Source organism: Equus przewalskii, chromosome 14, assembly GCF_037783145.1.
Source record: "Equus przewalskii isolate Varuska chromosome 14, EquPr2, whole genome shotgun sequence".
Taxonomy (NCBI): domain Eukaryota; kingdom Metazoa; phylum Chordata; class Mammalia; order Perissodactyla; family Equidae; genus Equus; species Equus przewalskii.
This window is the reverse complement of record NC_091844.1, coordinates 87,900,453-87,918,274: the sequence shown is the minus strand read 5'-3', so window position 1 is coordinate 87,918,274 and position 17,822 is coordinate 87,900,453. Positions and strand designations below refer to the sequence as shown.

General features: G+C 45.5%; 1 long non-coding RNA gene across 1 annotated transcript; it reads right to left on the bottom strand.

Moving 5' to 3' along the window:
• Positions 1-1,645: 1,645 nt before the first annotated feature.
• On the bottom strand, positions 1,646-12,133 carry LOC139075657 (uncharacterized). The gene is made up of 2 exons (XR_011526269.1): positions 11,981-12,133; positions 1,646-1,992 (listed from the first exon to the last, which is right to left on the bottom strand). It is a non-coding gene; the product is annotated as an uncharacterized lncRNA (long non-coding RNA).
• Between the last annotated feature and the right edge of the window lie 5,689 nt (positions 12,134-17,822).

Genomic DNA, 17,822 nt, shown 5'->3' with positions numbered 1-17,822 from the left:
AGTGACTAACCGTCACCTGGGTTCAGACCTGTGTGGTCCTCCGAGTGCGTGAAATATGCTAGTCCTAACCGAGGTGCCGCGAGTGTAAAACCCCATCGATTTCCGAGACTTAGTAGGGGAAAGAGAATGTAAAATAGCTCATTAATAATTTTTATATTGATTTCATGTTTAAGTGATAATATTTCTATATATATTGGGTTAGATAAACTACATCGTTGAAATTAATTTCACTTCTTGCTTTTTACTTCCCAGAATGTGGCTACTAGAACATTTAGAATTACGTGTGTGGCTCACATGACCTTTCTATGGACAGTGATGGCTTAGGGACGCCTGCTTATTTGCATCTAACTCAGAGGCTTGTGGGTGAGGCTGTCAGGGAGGCCTCCCTCCCTCTGCCCTTCCTTTTCTCGCTCTCCTTCCTTCTCGCCTTCCCTGACCTGGTTTCCTAGGATCACTTTGGTTCCTACCCACCCTGCGTTTGCTCTAGCATTCACAGCGGAATTGCAGCATATCTAAGATTAACCCGGTGATTAATAACACTTAGCAATTTGTCTGAAGCTTAGCAGAGAGCGTCGGCTCTGGGAACTTAGAGGATAAAATCACACCCAGTTTGGTCGTGAATGGAGTTCCCCACTCTCCCCTGTCTCCTCGCTAACAGGTCAGTTTTCCGGCACGATCCCGTCTGTCATAAAGCCACAAAAGAGTTGTGGATGTTGGTTATTCTTTCCTCTAAGCTCCGAGCAGAACTTATAATGATAGGATTATCTGTTGTCAAGGACTAACTACTTGACACCACCCCGTGCCCGGCCCTAGGAGGGAGATGATGAAGGTGACAGGCGGGCTCTACCTTTAAGGAACTCGCGGTCTGGAAGGGGCACTGCTTGCTCCTGCACCTGCTGTCAGGTGGGCGTGTTGGAACGGCTCTGGGGACACACAGCAGCAGGGGCTCTGCCTGGGAGACTGCATAGTGCCTCTCAGGGGAGGAGACACATGCAGGTGCCATAGACGGTTACGACTCCTCCTCTTGTTTTCCCACTACTTTTTGAGTATTAGTCTCATTACAACAACAGTGTAAACTCCTTGGGAGCATCTCCTGTGTTCTTCATGGTGTTGGCACAGGGCAGGGCCCATTGTGTGCCCTCAGTGAGTCCTAGCTGGCTGAAATGGTGGGGACAGGGTCTCCCTGCCTCAGCCCCTCCATCTTCCTCCCACGGTCCACTCCTGGCACAGGTGCAGCCCCTGAGTGGACAATGAAGCAGTGACTCACACAGGTGAGGGCTGTCACCGTCTCCCTGCCCAGTTTATGAATAATTAGATACAGCGGAAAGTGCTCAGCACAGAGTGCCCATCAGCTCAGTGACTTCCATGCATGTGTATTTCTAGCAAGGCGTGAAGGGCCCGTCACGGGGAGCAGAGGGCTGCGTTCCCAGAGGACGTCTTCCTTCCACAATCAAAACAAAGATAGGAAATCTAGAAGAATCTTTTAAAGAAGGGATGTCAGAGCTGACTTTTTAGAACTCTTTCCCTCCCATTTGATTCCTTTGTGAAGGTGAAATTAAGCTCTACAGAACGAAGGCACTAATGTGACACTTCCTGGTATGATGGCTCAGGCTATCACTCAATAAAGGAGAGAAAGTACACGAAGAATCTTGAACTTCATCTTTTCTTTTTTCATTTAAATAGGGAAGCTGAGTTTAATCTAGAACCTTTATATTTATGTGCAGTATCAGAAAAGTCAATATCGTATCATAGGAACAGTCAATCTGAGTAGTGTTGACAGTTAAGGAATTCTGTAGTTTCTGATGTAGAAAAGGAGATGAGAGGTGAAATTCTTCTTTCTTTCTTTCTTTCTTTCTGACAGTCTCTTGGTAGCATTCCTTTACGGCCACCGGGGGATGGTGGTGTGATGGAGGGGACTTGGCCGTGGTTACCTGCTGACTGCGTCATTTGGGAAGATTAACTTTCTGAGCCTTGATCATTTCATGACTTCATCTGCAAAAAACAGATAGAAATAAAATTTACCTCCAAGATTATTCTTGAGATTAAGAACCTAACATTTTGAAAGCACCCAAGCTCCCAGTACAGCATTGGGCGTCTGACAAATGGCCCCTCACTTCCTCTCTCCTCTCGCCATCATACTCCTCCCCTCCCCTCTCCACTGTCTTTCTTTCATCCTTTTCCCTCTCCCGCTCCTCCCCTTCCTGCTTTCCTTTTCTCTGACCTACAGGATCTTGTGTCGCTTCTGTGCCCTCACTGGATCCCACGGTGCCTTTCTCAGGAGCTTGTTCTCAATGCCTCCAGTTGGCGTGGGTTTATTAACTCCACTCTCCTTCCTAACCACACGATGCGGCTCTTAGAAGCTTGAAACTAAAGTAGACTGGAATTTAAAGTTAACTCATTAATCTTTTTTCTTTTTCTTTTTTCTTTTCTTTTTTTTTTAAAGATTTTATTTCTTTTCCTTTTTCTCCCCAAAGCCCCCCAGTGCATAGTTGTCTATTCTTCGTTGTGGGTCCTTCTAGTTGTGGCATGTGGGACGCTGCCTCAGCGTGGTTCGATGAGCAGTGCCATGTCCGCACCCAGGATTCGAACCAACGAAACACTGAGCCGCCTGCAGCGGAGCGCGCGAACTTAACCACTCGGCCACGGGGCCAGCCCCTCATTAATCTTTTTTCTTAATTATCGGCATCATCTCTAAAGTAACACGCTTTTATAGATATAGGATTTTTAATTAAAAACATAATTGTGAAAAGTGAAATCAATTACTCAATAAAAATCTGGAGAACCTCACATTGTTTACAACTGCACAGTGGTTCTCCCATGAAACAAGCACAGAAGATACTTGGAGCTCAGGAAATACTGAGAGATGTGCTATGAGAATCCACACTTTCTCGGGAACATTTGCAAACGAAAGCCTTCGCCTCTCCCAGGAGTTTGGTCTGTTTTCACATTGGTTATGTCAAAATGTAATTTTGTGAGCCCAAATACACATTTCCTACATAACTCACACCTGGAGAAGTTATTTGTGCCTTTAGAAGTGTGGATAGTTGTTGAGCCCCAGTGGGGTGTGAAGTGGAGGGCCACTGGTCCAGGAATGCAGGTGTATGAAGTGGGGGCGCTGTGGAGGTGACTGCCCCCAGCCCAGGCTGCACATGGGGGCAGATGAAGTTATGCTGGGTGTGATAAACTGGGAAAGTAGGGGGCAGTTGTGCAGCTAGCATTTGCAACCCAGCAGAAGAGTTTAATGGAAGACAGACAGAGAAAGGGGCAGAAGGACAAAGCATGACGGCCAGAGAGAGGAGGCCGTTTGGACGTGGGGACTGGGGAGTGGAGTGGTTTCATCCCATGCTAACATCTATGTCTGCCCTGGTCTCACCCAAGATGTGTTGGGACAAATGTCAGAAGTGGCAAGAAACCTGTGGAGTCTGAGTGTTAAAAAGATCCAAAGTTTAAATTCGTTGAAAGCTGAGATTGCTTCTTTTTTCTTTTTTTTACTAGCATCTCTCTTTCCTCAGTGTTACATTTCTGCTTGACGTCTTTGTCCTAGTCAAGCATAAATTGTGATTGTGAAGTGATTGAGAACAGAGAGGCTGAAGTGGACAGGGAAGTGCAGGAAAGTGGGTCTGGGAGGGACGTGGGGGGTAGGGTGGGAGAGCCGAGAGAGAAGAGGCAGGTGTGGAGAAACATCTGGAGGGGGCTGTGGGCCAAGGGCAGTGAAGCGGGAGTCCCTGGACAAGGTTTGAGGGGTCTGATTTTGTCAGTTAATATGAAGAGGTAGGAAAAGTTAGGAAGAAAAGGTGAGGCAAGTTTATACACACATGTACATGGGGGCTGATCTGTGTCAGAACGGGAGTGCCAATGGTGGAGGTGTGTAGTCCATATCTACACGTAGATGTGGACGTATGGATAGGTGAACAGGCACGAGTTGGGTCTGGAGGGTAAAGAACAGACTGGGAAAGAGGGTGACAGTAAACCAGTGGTGTGTGGGAAGGGTCATTGATCACCAGAATGGAGGCAGCAGGGTTGGAAAGGGTGGACTGGAGAGCCAGAGTGAAGCAAATGGGCGGCTGGGGAAGAGTCAGGCTAGGTGGACAGAATTTAATCAGTTGTCGTTTATAAATCTCAACATTTCCCGGCAGGGGTGTTGCTGGGAGGCCATTCTCCGGGACTTAGCCTGGCCTGGGGAAAGAGTCACCAATGGCACGGCGGTGGCGGTGGCGGTGGCGGTGAGGGGGCCGGGAGCGGGGGACTGCCGGGAGCGCCTCCTTCCTCACTGACCGCCTGCTCCCTGCTTCACAGCTTGGCTGCTCCGCTCCCGTATTACTAGAACCCACGTCAGAATTCCCTGCTCAGACACATCACAGAGGCTTTAGGAGTTTCAAAGTCAGAAGAAGAGGGTTAGCTACGCGCCTGAGTTTCCTGGACCAGCTGTTAACATTTAGGCTCAGAATTCAAGGTCAAAGAAGACAGAACACTAGTGGAAAGAATTGAAACTGAATGGGGAGATGGGCCTTCCTCGGTCTGTCAATGGACCTTCATTGTCTTGTGTATCAAACCTTCTGAAGTTTATCCAGTCTTTCACTTGGGGTTTTGGTACTCTGGAACCCCGAAACCTGCGTTAGAATGGGACTGTGGTTCAAGGATTTTCGACTGGTACGGAAAATAATAAACTCCCTACAGGCAAAGAGAATGTATTTTGCCTATTGATATGTGCGGCTCTTAGCAAAGTTCCTGGTGTATGTTAGGTGCTAAGTAAATGTCGGCTGAAATGAAATTGTAGTTAAAGTCTGATCATTACAGAAGCATGCAGGTCTCACAGTCTAAACTTTTCAAGCGTCGGGGGCCATATCTTGTGGCTGTGAGATGCTGTTTAAAATGGCCACGCAGAATGGAAATCAGATTTTGATGTGCTATTTAATGGAATGGCTTTGGTGGCTGTTCTCACAGGTTTTATCTGAACATATTGCCCCTAGCAGAGGGGCGACCGTAAACAAGCTCCTGTCTCATCCTATTGCGAACCACAGCATGAAATCCTAAGTAGACATCAGTAAGCAAGATTGATGGGGAGAAATGAACCATGAGATGAAAAGGGAAAACCAGAACCTTCTCTCACACCATACATTTGCTGCTTGATGTAAAAACCTAAATCATAAAGCAAGAGGCCGGCCTTAGTAACAGACTCAACCTCAAGCACACCTGCTTTGAAAAAGCAACACCTCCCACGGTGGTGTAATGTGCCCATCCCACAGTTCTCTGAGTGTGAGCCCCAAGGGCCGGGCACCAGGAATGTCACTCCCTGTGCGGTGACCTGGCACGGAGCGTCACTGACCTACCTCTCCGTGCCTTCTGTAGCCCTCTCCTCAGAGGACATAGGCCCAATTACATTTTCCAAAATATAAATGAGCTTCCTTTCTTTTCTCTCAATACCATGGCTATTTACAAACGGAACTAATGCTTCCAAGGGTCACGACCTCCCTGGCAGACCCTGTGACCCTTGGCTTTCTGCTGTCATTCCAATGTTAAGAACACTGTGGGAATTCAGTACCCGCTAAAGCACAGTGATTTTGTAATCCTTAAAGAAAGCTTGGTTCCTTCTTTTTTTCTTTTCTTTTTCCCTTTCCTTTGAGGCAGGATCCCAGGGTAGTAAGGTATGCTGTGCTTTCTAAATACGTTCTCCCCCCACCCCCTCCCGCCCTGACTTGAGCTGATTTTTTTTTTAACTCTTTAGATTCATGTTCCATCTGTCAAAAACATTTCTTAAAAGCATTGAGGTGCATCTCTGTAGTGTTAATTTTTAAAATGCTTTGCCTTTTAGAATGCCCTTTTCTGCTCCATCCATAGGTCAACCTCAGCTAGAAGCATTGGAATATTTATTTCTTTGGGGTCTTTGTAGAGAATACATCACGTTACACAGCACTTTGAAATTCAGTGTCATAATTTACCTTCATGACATACAGTCTGTTCTGAGTTTAAAGATTCATTGGGACAGTGGATGCTAGTTCATGATTTTATTAGCATTTCTAAATTGTAGCTGAAAAAAACCTTACTCCTGAAAAGTATTTTAAGTTCCTTTTTACCAATTACATTGGAATTTGGTAGGGCTTGGATGTTACTTGTATGATCAGCGTCGAATTACTTTTTTCCTTTGTGGGATTTTCCTGATCCATATTATATTGTTAATTCCTTGTTTGTGAACTAGGGGGAATTTCTTTTCTTTTTTTCCTCCACTCTTTCTTAGAGAGCAGTTTTCCAGCCTGGTCAAGTGAATTAATGAGGGTCTGACCTCCATCAAGACTAAATTTATGTGCACTCAGATGTAAAGACACTTGAAAAAGACACAACAGCAAATCCACATGCCAAGCCAGGCCAAAAAAATCAAGGAGCTCAATTTATTACTTCTAAAAAGGATCAGTTGGGACTCTGAAAGTTAATCATGTACAAATGTAGCAGGACGTTATGCAACGCTCGGCTCTTCCTGCAAATCGACACACTCAGGAACTCCTCAAGCTAAATGCGTCACAAACAGCTTTTAAGTTGATTTTATCTAAATCTCTGCTTCTGTCAAATTAAAACCAGGCACCTTCAGTGCTGATGTTTCAGACTCTTTTGGGACCAAATCATGCTTTGTCATTAGAGTCTTAGCGGGAAGCCAAAGGGCAGGAGCTTCTATAAAGCATGATGTCGATGAAGGGGAAGTAATTTAACACTCGAAAATATTTCATAATCCGATCATTCCGGTTATTGGAAAGGTGGAAAAAAATGTGCCCATGAAATGAGCTACTTCTTGATAGTCAAGCATTTATGATTTTTTAAAACAGAAGTTTGAAAAATCAGTTTAAAAACTTATATACTTTAATTTCTTGTTTGTAACAGTGTGAAAAATAAATAGGTCTGCGGGCAAAGAATGGAAGACAATGTGCAAGAATGCACACGTGGACACGGGAGTCCATCCTTTCCCTGAAATCTCTCAAACTGCCTTAATATTTTGTTTATGGAATTAAAAATTTGTTAAAGTTAAAACAATGTTACTCTACATTAGGGTCTTATAGTCTTAGAAGAATAATTACCAAGGTAATTAGTGAAATTTTAGAGAAATGGAAATATTCTGTAGTAATTCTATTCAATCATTTGCTTATGTAGATATGATGTGTGTATATAGTCTTATATTTATACATTTCTGAACAGCTTTCCCTCTTGCCTTTATACCCAATGGCACAATTCTGAGAAGAAAATATGCCTTTCTTTCCTTTATGTAATTATCATGATCCTAGGCATCTTTTAAAGAAAGGACCGTGAACATCTGAAGGTAGGTAATATCTGCCATTACAAACATCACTTCATACAACGAATTCTGGTAATGCTTGTCCGTTTGTCATCCAGTGGTTTCTTCTTCATTCCTGGTATTTTTTAAGGAAACGAAGTCAGATGGTCCCATAGGGCTTCCATAATAATTAGTGTGGATAAGGAGGAGTCAGGCAGCTTCCCAGAATTCTCAGCAAAGGCGTGTTTGCAGTTATCTGCTGTGTCTTTATCCTCCACGCCCACACACCTGGGAGCATGGGCCCCACCCCAGGCAGAGCATGGGCGCTGCACGTGTGAGGATGGTGAGGCTGGGTCTGAGTTCTCAGCGCTGTAGGACAGGGGTGTTAGTTTGGCAGATCGAGGTGGGAATCTCTTGGAGAAATAGACAAACGAGGGAAAGCTTTTTCACGCTCTTAATTTTTGCTGATGCAGCTGTGGTGTGAGTACTTCTCTATGAGCCCCATTTTGTGCCTCCAGTATTCTTAAGGAGCAGTTATATTCCAGGTCAATTCTGTGCACAGTACAGTTATGTGCCGAGCACTGGAACTAACTTTGTGAAGTGTCAGTGAGGACACAGTGTGGCAACGGGTTTAGCTCGGGGTCTCAGAGTCGGCCTGCCTGGGTTCAGATCTCAGCTGTGCACATTGGCAAGTGATTCAACCCTCCTGCCCCGTTTCCACCGGAAAATGGAAGTGAGGACAGTTCTTGCCTCACACGGCTGTTGTTAAATGGGTGTAGGTCATTGGTAAGATCGCATCAAAATGGCGTCTGGCCTATGTAAGGGCTTCAAGCACGTCGTATGCAGTTGGAGAGTGCCTGGAAGATTGTAACAACTAGCAGTGTCAGGTAGGCCCCCCAGCACCTTCTTCCACACTGTGGGTACTGGGAGGGCACTGCTAGCTTTTATTTCTCCAGCATCTCAGCCTGGTGCCAGGCACATAGTAGGAACTCAAAGCTGTTGAAGGAAGACATAGTTGTGCTCTTGATGAGATTGTGTCTGGTGGAGACATTCCAGCGCAGTTTCTACAATGACCTGTGAAAACGACTATCAGTCACATCTTTTAGATGAGAACGTGGTAGGTCTACTCCTACTAGAATGTAAACTGCACAACTGAAAGGATCTTATCTGCTTTTTTCTTTTTTAAACTCATGAGTCCCAAGTACTTGGGAGAGTGCCTGACACATAATAGACGCTCAATGGAGGGAGTGGGTGCCCAGTTCTGCGGGAAGGCATGGCGGGAACTCTTGCCAAGATCTCTTGACTCTCAATCTGCTTCTTCTCCCACCCACTGTAAGCTCCTGATCCAACAGCAGCGACTCATGGGGTCAGCGGTTGGTGAAATATAAGCACCGCGTTGTGACATGTGGTCTGGGTCATTTGCAATCTCCTCCTCCAATTTAGCCTTTTCCTGGGAAGAGTCTGGCGTCCTGTCATGTTCCTCAATTTCCTGTTCCCCCTTCCCACACATTCCCTCCTTAAATCAGAAGTACAAGATGTGATTGTCAGGTTCACACATAAATCTTCCCCCACCCAGCCTGTTCTCTCTGCCCTCTTTTCTCTCTCTCCCTTCCTCCCTCTCTCTCCCCCCGCTTTCTCGCCTTCCTTCCTCATTCCTCCCTCTCTCCTTCCCCTAAAAATACTTAAGCAGCTCTTACTGTGTCAATCACTGTGCTAAGCCAAAGCAAACAGTACTCTGCCCTTGTGGAGTTTACACTCTAGACAGACATTCATCAAATAAGTAAACAAATAAATGTAGAAATGTAAATATAACAAGAGCTTCATGGGGCCGTACGAATTCCTAATAGGGGTTTTATGTGGAGGTAGAGGTCAGGGAAGTGTGGGATGGCTTTGGAATTTGAAGGCTAAGTGGAAGATCAATCCAGAGGGAAGGGAGGACATAGAGCCTGGGCTGTGATGGAGTCTGGAAGGACGAGAGGTTGAAAGGAGGCCAGCGTGGCAGGGTTGGAGGAGAGGCTGAGAGGGGACCCTGCTGTGACTATGGAGCTTGGTCTTCACCCCGGGGCAAGGGAGAAGCACTGAAGGGATGCCAAGTTCACACTTGTATTTTGAAAAGATCCTTTGACTCTAGTGCGAAGAGGAGAATTAGGAGAGATGGGGAAAGACCACTTAGGGGAGCATTGAAATAGCGCAGGTGAGATTCGCTACTGGAGGTGAAGAAAAGTGGATATGTTTGAGAGCTGTTTAAGAAGTGAAATGCAGAGCCCAGGGATGGGTGTGAGATAAGAAGCAGGGAGGGGAGTTTGCAGGACTGCTAGGCCCAGACGGCTGGCTGCCCCTAGATTTGTGTTCTCCCTACTCCAGCGAGGAGGGGGTCTCTGGGAGCAGCTGGCCTTCCAGGGACTGACTGCATTTCTCAGCACACATCATAATTGGCTATGACTGATTCTCACCAGCGGGAATTTGAACACAGGGATGGATCTAAGCTTTTGAGAAGCAGGTGGACCTGCCCCAGTTTGCTTTGCCAACTTACATCTAGGGTCGGATCCCCTAGACAAAAGGAGACTAGATCCCCATGACATGGAAGAAAAATCACCAAGGACCCCCACACTGGACCCCTAGTGAAGGAGAGTGGGATGAAAGACTCAGGAGTGGGCATCCTGGAATGGACGTCATGGGTGAGGCCGGGCAGCCCACCAAAGAAAGATTATGTTCCACTCGAGGGTGCCAAGGACACACCAGTCACCGAAGCCATCTGGTGGCAGGTGCTGGGGAGAGGGCACCGGGATCCTAGGTATTCAGTGCTGCCTCTTTTGCAGCCAAGGCTGACAGGAGGAGGGGCTGTCATGGAGCTGGGTCGCGGGGGTCTCCTCCAAGTAATGTAACCACTGGCAGTCTGGGTTAGAGGGCAGCCTCTCTGGATCCTCCTGAACTCCCCGCGTCATCAGTGGTGTCTCCCCCTGTGGGTAGTGGGAACCCCTCTCCTGGCCCTGTGTGACCTCCGGAGAGGTTTTGGCCTGCAGCTCCCTCATAATTGGTTTTTCCTGGGCGGATCTTTCCCAGGGCTCCGGGAGTCTCCCCTGTGCAGGCATGCCGCTCGGTAGATCCTCCAGGGGCCTCTATGCAGATTTCTGGAGCTCACCCTCTGCCTAGTGCCATCCTCTCTGGATGCAGCACTGCAAGTTCCAGCTCCTTCTCCTCTTCCACTCCTGTCTGGCTGCTGGGCTTCTGGGGTTCCCTCTCCCTAGGTTGTTTCCCCCTCTCGGGGAGCACATTCCTGTGCTTGTCCAGGGTCAGAAACACTTGTTTCACACCGTTTGCCCAGTTTTCTAGTTGTTTATCATGGGGTGCAAGGCTGGACCCTGTTACTTTCTCAGGGCTGGAAGCAGATGTCCTAGCATTGTCTTTAATGGCAAAATCTTGGTCCAGGTAAAACACGGGCACACAGTTAAATGTGAATTTCAGATAAATGATGAGTAATTTTTGTCATAAGCATGTCCCATGTTGGGCATCCTGGATTTTTATTGGCTCCACCTGGTAACACTGAGGCCAGAGCAGGTGCCGGGCACTGGGGTGGGCACTGCTGCTCTCTGCACGTTTTCTGTATTGAAGATTTTTTAGAGCAAATCAGAACCCCAGGAGAAGTTGTTTCTCACTTTCTGGGATTCCTTGCCTCGGCATTGAGAAAACCTGGAAAGGCTTGCAAACCTTGCAGACGGAGTAGGAAGAGAATTGCTGAATGCTGGAGCCAGAAGGGTGACCCTGTTTGACCCCATGTTTCATAGGCAGGCTGAGGGCCAGAGAGAAACTTTCAAAATTTAGCTTGCTAGCAGTACCCATATTGGGTACCCATATTCAATATCTTGTACTGTCTAAAAGGAGAGAATATTTAGGAAATGTCATCAAATAAATGAAATTTAAGTGTTGGTTATAAAGTAATGCAAATTTTAGCTTTGAATTGTTACCGTGATTGCTTCTGCAATTAGGAAAATTGCTAATGGCTTTTACTTAATGTGAACATTGTTGTAATTCATAACACCTTGACAAATTAAAAATGTCTTTTAATTGGAAAAATAGTTATGAAATGGGAATATGATACTTATTAATGATAGATCCTTGTTAAGTGAAAATGCTAATTATCACCAAAGTATATAAGATGGAACACATTCCAAATGTGAAGATAATAACTGGCCACTGTATTTTTGGCAATACCAATGAAAATTCCAGGAGCCTCGTAGAAATGCTAAATGTGAACTGAAGGAGCACCTGTTTTTGAGCAGATGTCGGCAAAAGGGGAAACTATCCCTCTAGGAAGGGTCCCAGACAGTAAACTGTTATTGCAATAAAGCTAGGATGGACACATGTTTGTTAATATTTAAGATTCCTTGCTTTAAGGGAAAATTTATTTTTAAAATGTCCTATGATATTGGGATGAAAGTGGCTGAAATCAGGTTGACTTTGATGGTTAAACCTTACAACTAAAACAAAATGGGTCAGATCAGAGACCAGCAAAGAGACAGAAGAGCAAACCACATAAGCTTGCTGCCCCCATTCTGCTCAAGGTGCTGGTGGCAGGACACCACTGACCTTCAGGGCTGCCCACGTCCACCCCCTAGCGCCTTAGAGAACCTTTGTGGGCTGGTCCCCCAGCGCCCCCTCCTTCAGCGTTTCCTCTACCCTCCTGCCAACCTTTGGATCTGGTTTTCACACTTCATCTGGTACCTTGAGCTTGGTCCTCAGTTGGCCTCAGGCTTCTTGCACTGGCTGTAGCTGGTACATGGTTGTAGACCCCCATTCCCTAGAGAGTGACCCTTTTCAGCCCCCAGGCCAGAGCGTTTAGACTGTGCTCATGTTGAAATAGACTGATAAGAAGGTGGTTTGTCACCATGGAAACAGGAAAATGGAGAACCCCAGGGCGTCTTCTGCTGCAAGGTGTTTCCCGCTCCATCTTCCAACTCTTTCATTGAATTTTTAATTTTCTGTTCTCATATCATCAATTTCTAAGAGCTAATTTTTGTTCTCCAAATATTTTTTTTCTCCAAATCTTTTGTTCTCTGCATATTCCTTTATAAAAAAATGTCTTTAATAGTCTGTTTTATGGATGCACTATCCTGTTCTCTGATACTATTAATAAAATCTAAGGAAATGTTTTCAATGTTTGCAAGACAAAGTTTGCATTATTTTGGACTGTGTCTTTCACATTAAAATATCTCTCAAATGTCAGATGCCTGCTCATATTTCAGAGCGTAGCACGAAAACGATGATCGAAAGCTGTGTGCTCCTGGGTGGTCTTCACTGCAGGGTCGTCTTGATGGCCAGTTCAGAGGGATCCCTACCAACAGTGGAGTGAAGTCTTCCCTCTCAGATTGTCAGATTCTTTAGAGCATATGAGTCTGCTGCCAGGGTTCAGGGGCTACATGGGGGAGAAATGGAGATGGGCATCCAGTAAGCATTCACTGGATCCCCATTTTCCTCATGATATTTTCACCCTCAAGGCTGCCTGTTGCTCCCAGAGAACAAAACTTCTGATTTCTGCTGGGGAGGGGTAGGTTGCAGGGGATCTGTGGTGATCTAATCACATTTCCCCCTATGAGATCATCTGGGATCTTCAAACACACAGCAGATGTCACTTCTCTTCCTTTGCCAATGGTAGCCTTTGCTAACTCATTAGCATCCTCTTTCTGAATGAACTCTGACATGATCTTACAGTCTTTCTTCTTTTTCTTCTCTTTTTATGCCCCAGTCTTTTATTCTGAAAAACTGTAGATTTCCCTTCCCCCAAGAAGTTGCTGGTATAATGAACACTTAATATTTTCACTGAGATTGACCAGTTGTTCTCATATTATCATATTTGTGTCTGATGCCTCTCTTTTTTTTCTGCTGGGCCATTTGTGAGATGGTTGCAGAGAGCATGACATTTTAGTCCTAAATACTTCCATGCATATTTCCCAAGAACAAGAACATTCTCCTACATAATCTCGACAAAATTACGACACTTGCTGTTATAATAAATAGCCACATACTTGGTGACTTAAAACAATACAAACTTATCTTGCAGTTCTGGGTGTCAGAAGTCTGAAATGAGTCACACTGGGCTCAAATCGTGGTGTCAGCTGGGCTGTGCTCCTTCTGGAGGCTCCAGGAGGAATCTGTTCCCTCACCTTTCCAGATTCTGCAGGCTGCCCGCGTTCCTTGGCTCCGGGGCCTTTCCATCTTCAAAACCAGCAATGGCTGATGGAGTCCTTCCCACAGCACGTCGTCCCGACACCAACTCTCCTGTGATTACTTTGGGTCCACCTGGAAAATCCAGACACCAGCCCTAGCTTATGGTCAGTCCCCCTGGCCATGCAACCTTCATTCCCCTGGCCATGCAACTCAACATATTCACGGGTTCTGAGGATTGGGATTTGGGCGTCTTTTGTGGGGAGAGCATTATTCTGTATCACACTCAGCCATTTAGCATTATTATAATACAATTATTTAATTTTTTCCCCAATTGATCCAATAATGTCCTTAAGGCTGACTTAAAAAATCTAATCAAGGACCATTCACTGCACTTAGCTATCATGTCTCTTTGGTCTCTCTCTCTCTCTCTTTTTTTTTTTTGGTGAGGAAGAATAGCCCTGAGCTAACACCTGTGCCAGTCCCCCTTTACTTTGTCTGTGGGATGCCTCCACAGAGTGGCTGGTGAGTGGAGTAGGTCCACGCCCAGGATCCGAACCCGGGAACCCATGCCACCGTATCGGAGCCTGTGGAACTTTAACCACTGGGCCATGGGGCCAGCCTCCTCTCTGGTCTCTTTTAATCTAGAACCGTTCATCAGCTTCTTTGTCTTTCATGATAGACATTTTGAAGAGTGCAGGCCAGCTGATTTGCAGAGTTCCCAACTTGTTATTTTGAAAATTTTATTTTTATGTTTTTGTTAACTGGGCCTATGATCCAGACTTAAGTCATGAATCTGCTAGTGTTTCTTTAAGTTTCAAGAAAAAAAATGTGTTGTACTAGAGGAGCACAAGCCGGCAGCACCCCCACTGCGCTCCACGCATCCTGGCTAATAGACACCAGCACAAGAGCTGAGGGCAGCCAGTGAAAGAGGGTGACTGAAGACTGAGTCACGGTAATGACGTTTTTTCCAATGTGGCTGAAATGTCCCCTTTGCCCCCTGAAATATTATGTTGTCAAACAGTACACAAACAACATTTTTCAGGTTTGCTCCCCTGCTGTTATGCATTTTCAACAACATACTAGTAATTTCTGCAAACTCACATGAAAGGCCAAGGAACCCATAATTTGACAGTTTCCACAATAATATCATATTTTCTTTGTCTCCCCATTTCCCCATCTCATTTTGTTGACAGCTTTTCCTGCTTTAGAGACTATTGGAGAGAAGAACTCTCCCGCTTGCAATTTCATTTCTGAATATGGTTAAAAATATCGCCCACGAATTCTTTCATCTGGTTCCTTTAACTGGCTAATATAGATATAAAATTATGTATATAACATTATATATATTTTTTTCTTGTGGGAAAATTGTCCTCTTATGGTTGCTTTTAATTTGCATTTTTTGGTAAGGAAAGTGGAACGAATTTTTCCGTATTTTCTTTTCAAGACTATTTAGCTTAATAGACAATTAACGATGAAGTGATATTTGGAATGTATTATTTAGGGCGAAAACTCACTGGCAAGTTTAAATAACAGTGAGTCTTCATTTCATCTCTCTTCTGAGCCAAGCACTGGGCCAGAAATTTTGCACATTATCCCAGCCCTCAGACTCTACGAGGGACACTGTGAGAGGCCCCGTGCTTCCCACAAATGACTCTTAGCAAATAAGAGAACTACTTCTCCTCAGCGGGCTGATTTACAGAGTTGAGAACAGCCAGCCGCTTCCCTGTGCACGGAGGACCTTGGATCAGCAAGCCCAAGGCACGCACATGTTTTCTTTTCTCTTTCAATTAGGTTAAAATTGTTTCTTGACAAAATGACCATTTTCTTCAAATAGTACATAGGGTTTATCACACTCAAAAGCGTCCCATTGAATGAATTCTCACTTTTAAGTGTGCACCGTTTTTCGGTGTGTGGTTTAGGGTTACTTACATGATCTGTATGCTGAAAGCTGGGTGATTGTTAAACAGAACCCCGTCAGTCAGAATCTGTCACTGCCTTTGATTTTTAATGAGAAAAAGGCAAATTACGAGAAAAGAGCTTATTTTAGGAGGTGAAAGCAACAGGAAGCCCAGGTCCTGGCCTCAAGACAATTTCAACCCATCCTTCTCAACTCTCCTGTAGCTGCTGGAGTCCTGGGCAGTCATATTTGTTGTCTAGGGTGACTGTCCTAAGACACTGGCGCAGGAGTTCTTCACCAGGGATCCAGGAATGTGCTGGCTAGAAGTGCGTATCATGTTTTATGGGCACGTACATTCATATGTGCATTTGCTAGGGAGAGGATACAGAGCTTTCAAAAATTGGTGAAAGGGACTGGGATCCTGAAAGGGTTAATGATGAATTCATTTGATGAGACTGTATTCTTTTTCTTTTCTTTTCTTTTTTTTTTGAGGAAGATTAGCCCTGAGCTAACATCCACGCTCATGTTGCTCTACTTTATATGTGGGATGCCTGCCACAGTATCACTTAACAAGCAGTGCCATGTCCGCACCCGGGATCCCAACCGGCGAACCCCGGGTTGCTGAAGTGGAATGTGCAAACTTAACTGCTGCACCACCGGGCTGGTCCCTGAAGAGACTGTATTCTGAAACTGAGACTCAGTTGAGTTCACTATATGCTGTGTATTTCGGCAGAACGGTGGAGTCACACATTTTATGGGTGAAATAGCATTTTTTGTGGTAACTCTTTTTTCAGAATGTTACTCATCCCCATCATCCATCAATAAACATTTATTTATTTAAAAATTTTGTTGAACAAATATTTATTTAAAGATTATATTGAGTTTTTCTTGGGCACGATGCACTGTGCTGAGCAGTGAGTACTTAAGGGCTCTGCTCTAATGGACTCACGGTCAAGCAGGATAGGAAGACACTAATCAAATAACGACCTCAATAGAGGCCTAATTATAGCCTGTAATTGAGGCAATGGAGGGAGACAAAGGTGGTATAATCTATATGTGGTCAAGAAAGAGAGTCACGGAGGAGGCGACCTTCAAGTTGAGATCTGATGGGTGAAGAAGAAGCTGAGTTAAAGTGGAAGGGTGAGCAGAGAGAATTCCTGACGGAAGGAAGGGAGAGCAGTGCATTGCAGGAACTGAAAATTCAAAGGAATCTGGTCTTTTGAATTGTCCAGGTGAAAGATGATGGCAGGTTGGACTACGGGAGGTGGAAATAAAGAGAAGTTGATGGATTTGAGAGTTATCTTAGGAGGTAAGCCTGCAAACTGGTGGTGAATTGATTATGGCCTGTCAGGGAGGTGTCTGGGACGATGTCCAGATTTCTAGCGTGTGTGGCTAGAAGGTGCTGCCATTGAGCGAGGCCGGGAAGACTAGGAAGGAACAAGGTCATGAAGAAGAACATGAGTCTGGTGTGGGAGATGCTGTTCTCTAGGTGACTTGAGATGCGGGAGTGGCCATACCAAACAGTCTACTGCAAGTCTGGAGAGCAAGCTCTTGGGTAGAGACCGAAGTTCGCACTGTGGGTGTTCAGGGCGTGCAGATGGTGAGCGAAGCTGCAGGTCCGCACGGGATGGCCAGGGAGAAAGCACACAGGGAGAAGAAATGCAGGCCCAGAGTTAAGACACGGAGTGGAGGAGAATGAGCCCACGGGGGAGACCGGAAGAGAGGGGATCATAGAGCCAAAGGAGGGAGGGCTTCAGGGAGGAGGCAGTGCTGCAGGTCACACACGGTGAGAGGTGAAAGCCATACCTGGAACGCAGTGGCTGGAGACCACTGGAGATGAACGGAGTCGGGAGGAGTGAGTGTGACGTGAGGAAATGGGGACAACTGAAGGGCAGAAAGGGGTTCGCCTGTGGGGACAAGAAGAGACTGCTTCTGGAAGGGCTGCGAGTCTCAGCACAGTGTTCTTGTCGTCTTCCTTTTGTCAATGGGAGACACCTGCGCGTGCTGGAAATCTGGTGGGAGGGGTCCGTTTGAAAACATGAACTGAGTATGAGGGAGAGAGAAGGGATCATTGACGGTATAAAATTTTATTCCCCGTGATTTCCATAGCTTCCTGGCAGGGTTTTCGAATATTGTTGTTTGGTGACATTATTCCAATGATTAAATTACAGTGTTCACTTAGGGATTTTGCTAATATAATGTTTTATTTATAAGATTAAAAATGTCACGGGTTTGTCTCCTGCTTGTATGTGTTCCTTTTGGTTGTGTTCACTTCAATACCTGGTACTCTGTGGGGCTTAATGAAGGCCTGATAAAAACAACGGAGCACTCGCAGCCTCTGAAACAGCGGGTGATCCTGGGCCAGCATCCATTGTTCGGGGACAAAACGCTGCTCAATTCTAAAGAGCGTCTTTTATTTAATGGGTAATAACGGAAGGTATGTTTAACACCACCGAAGCCTTGCTGAGTGTATTTTCATCAAAAGACAAGCCAAACAAAACA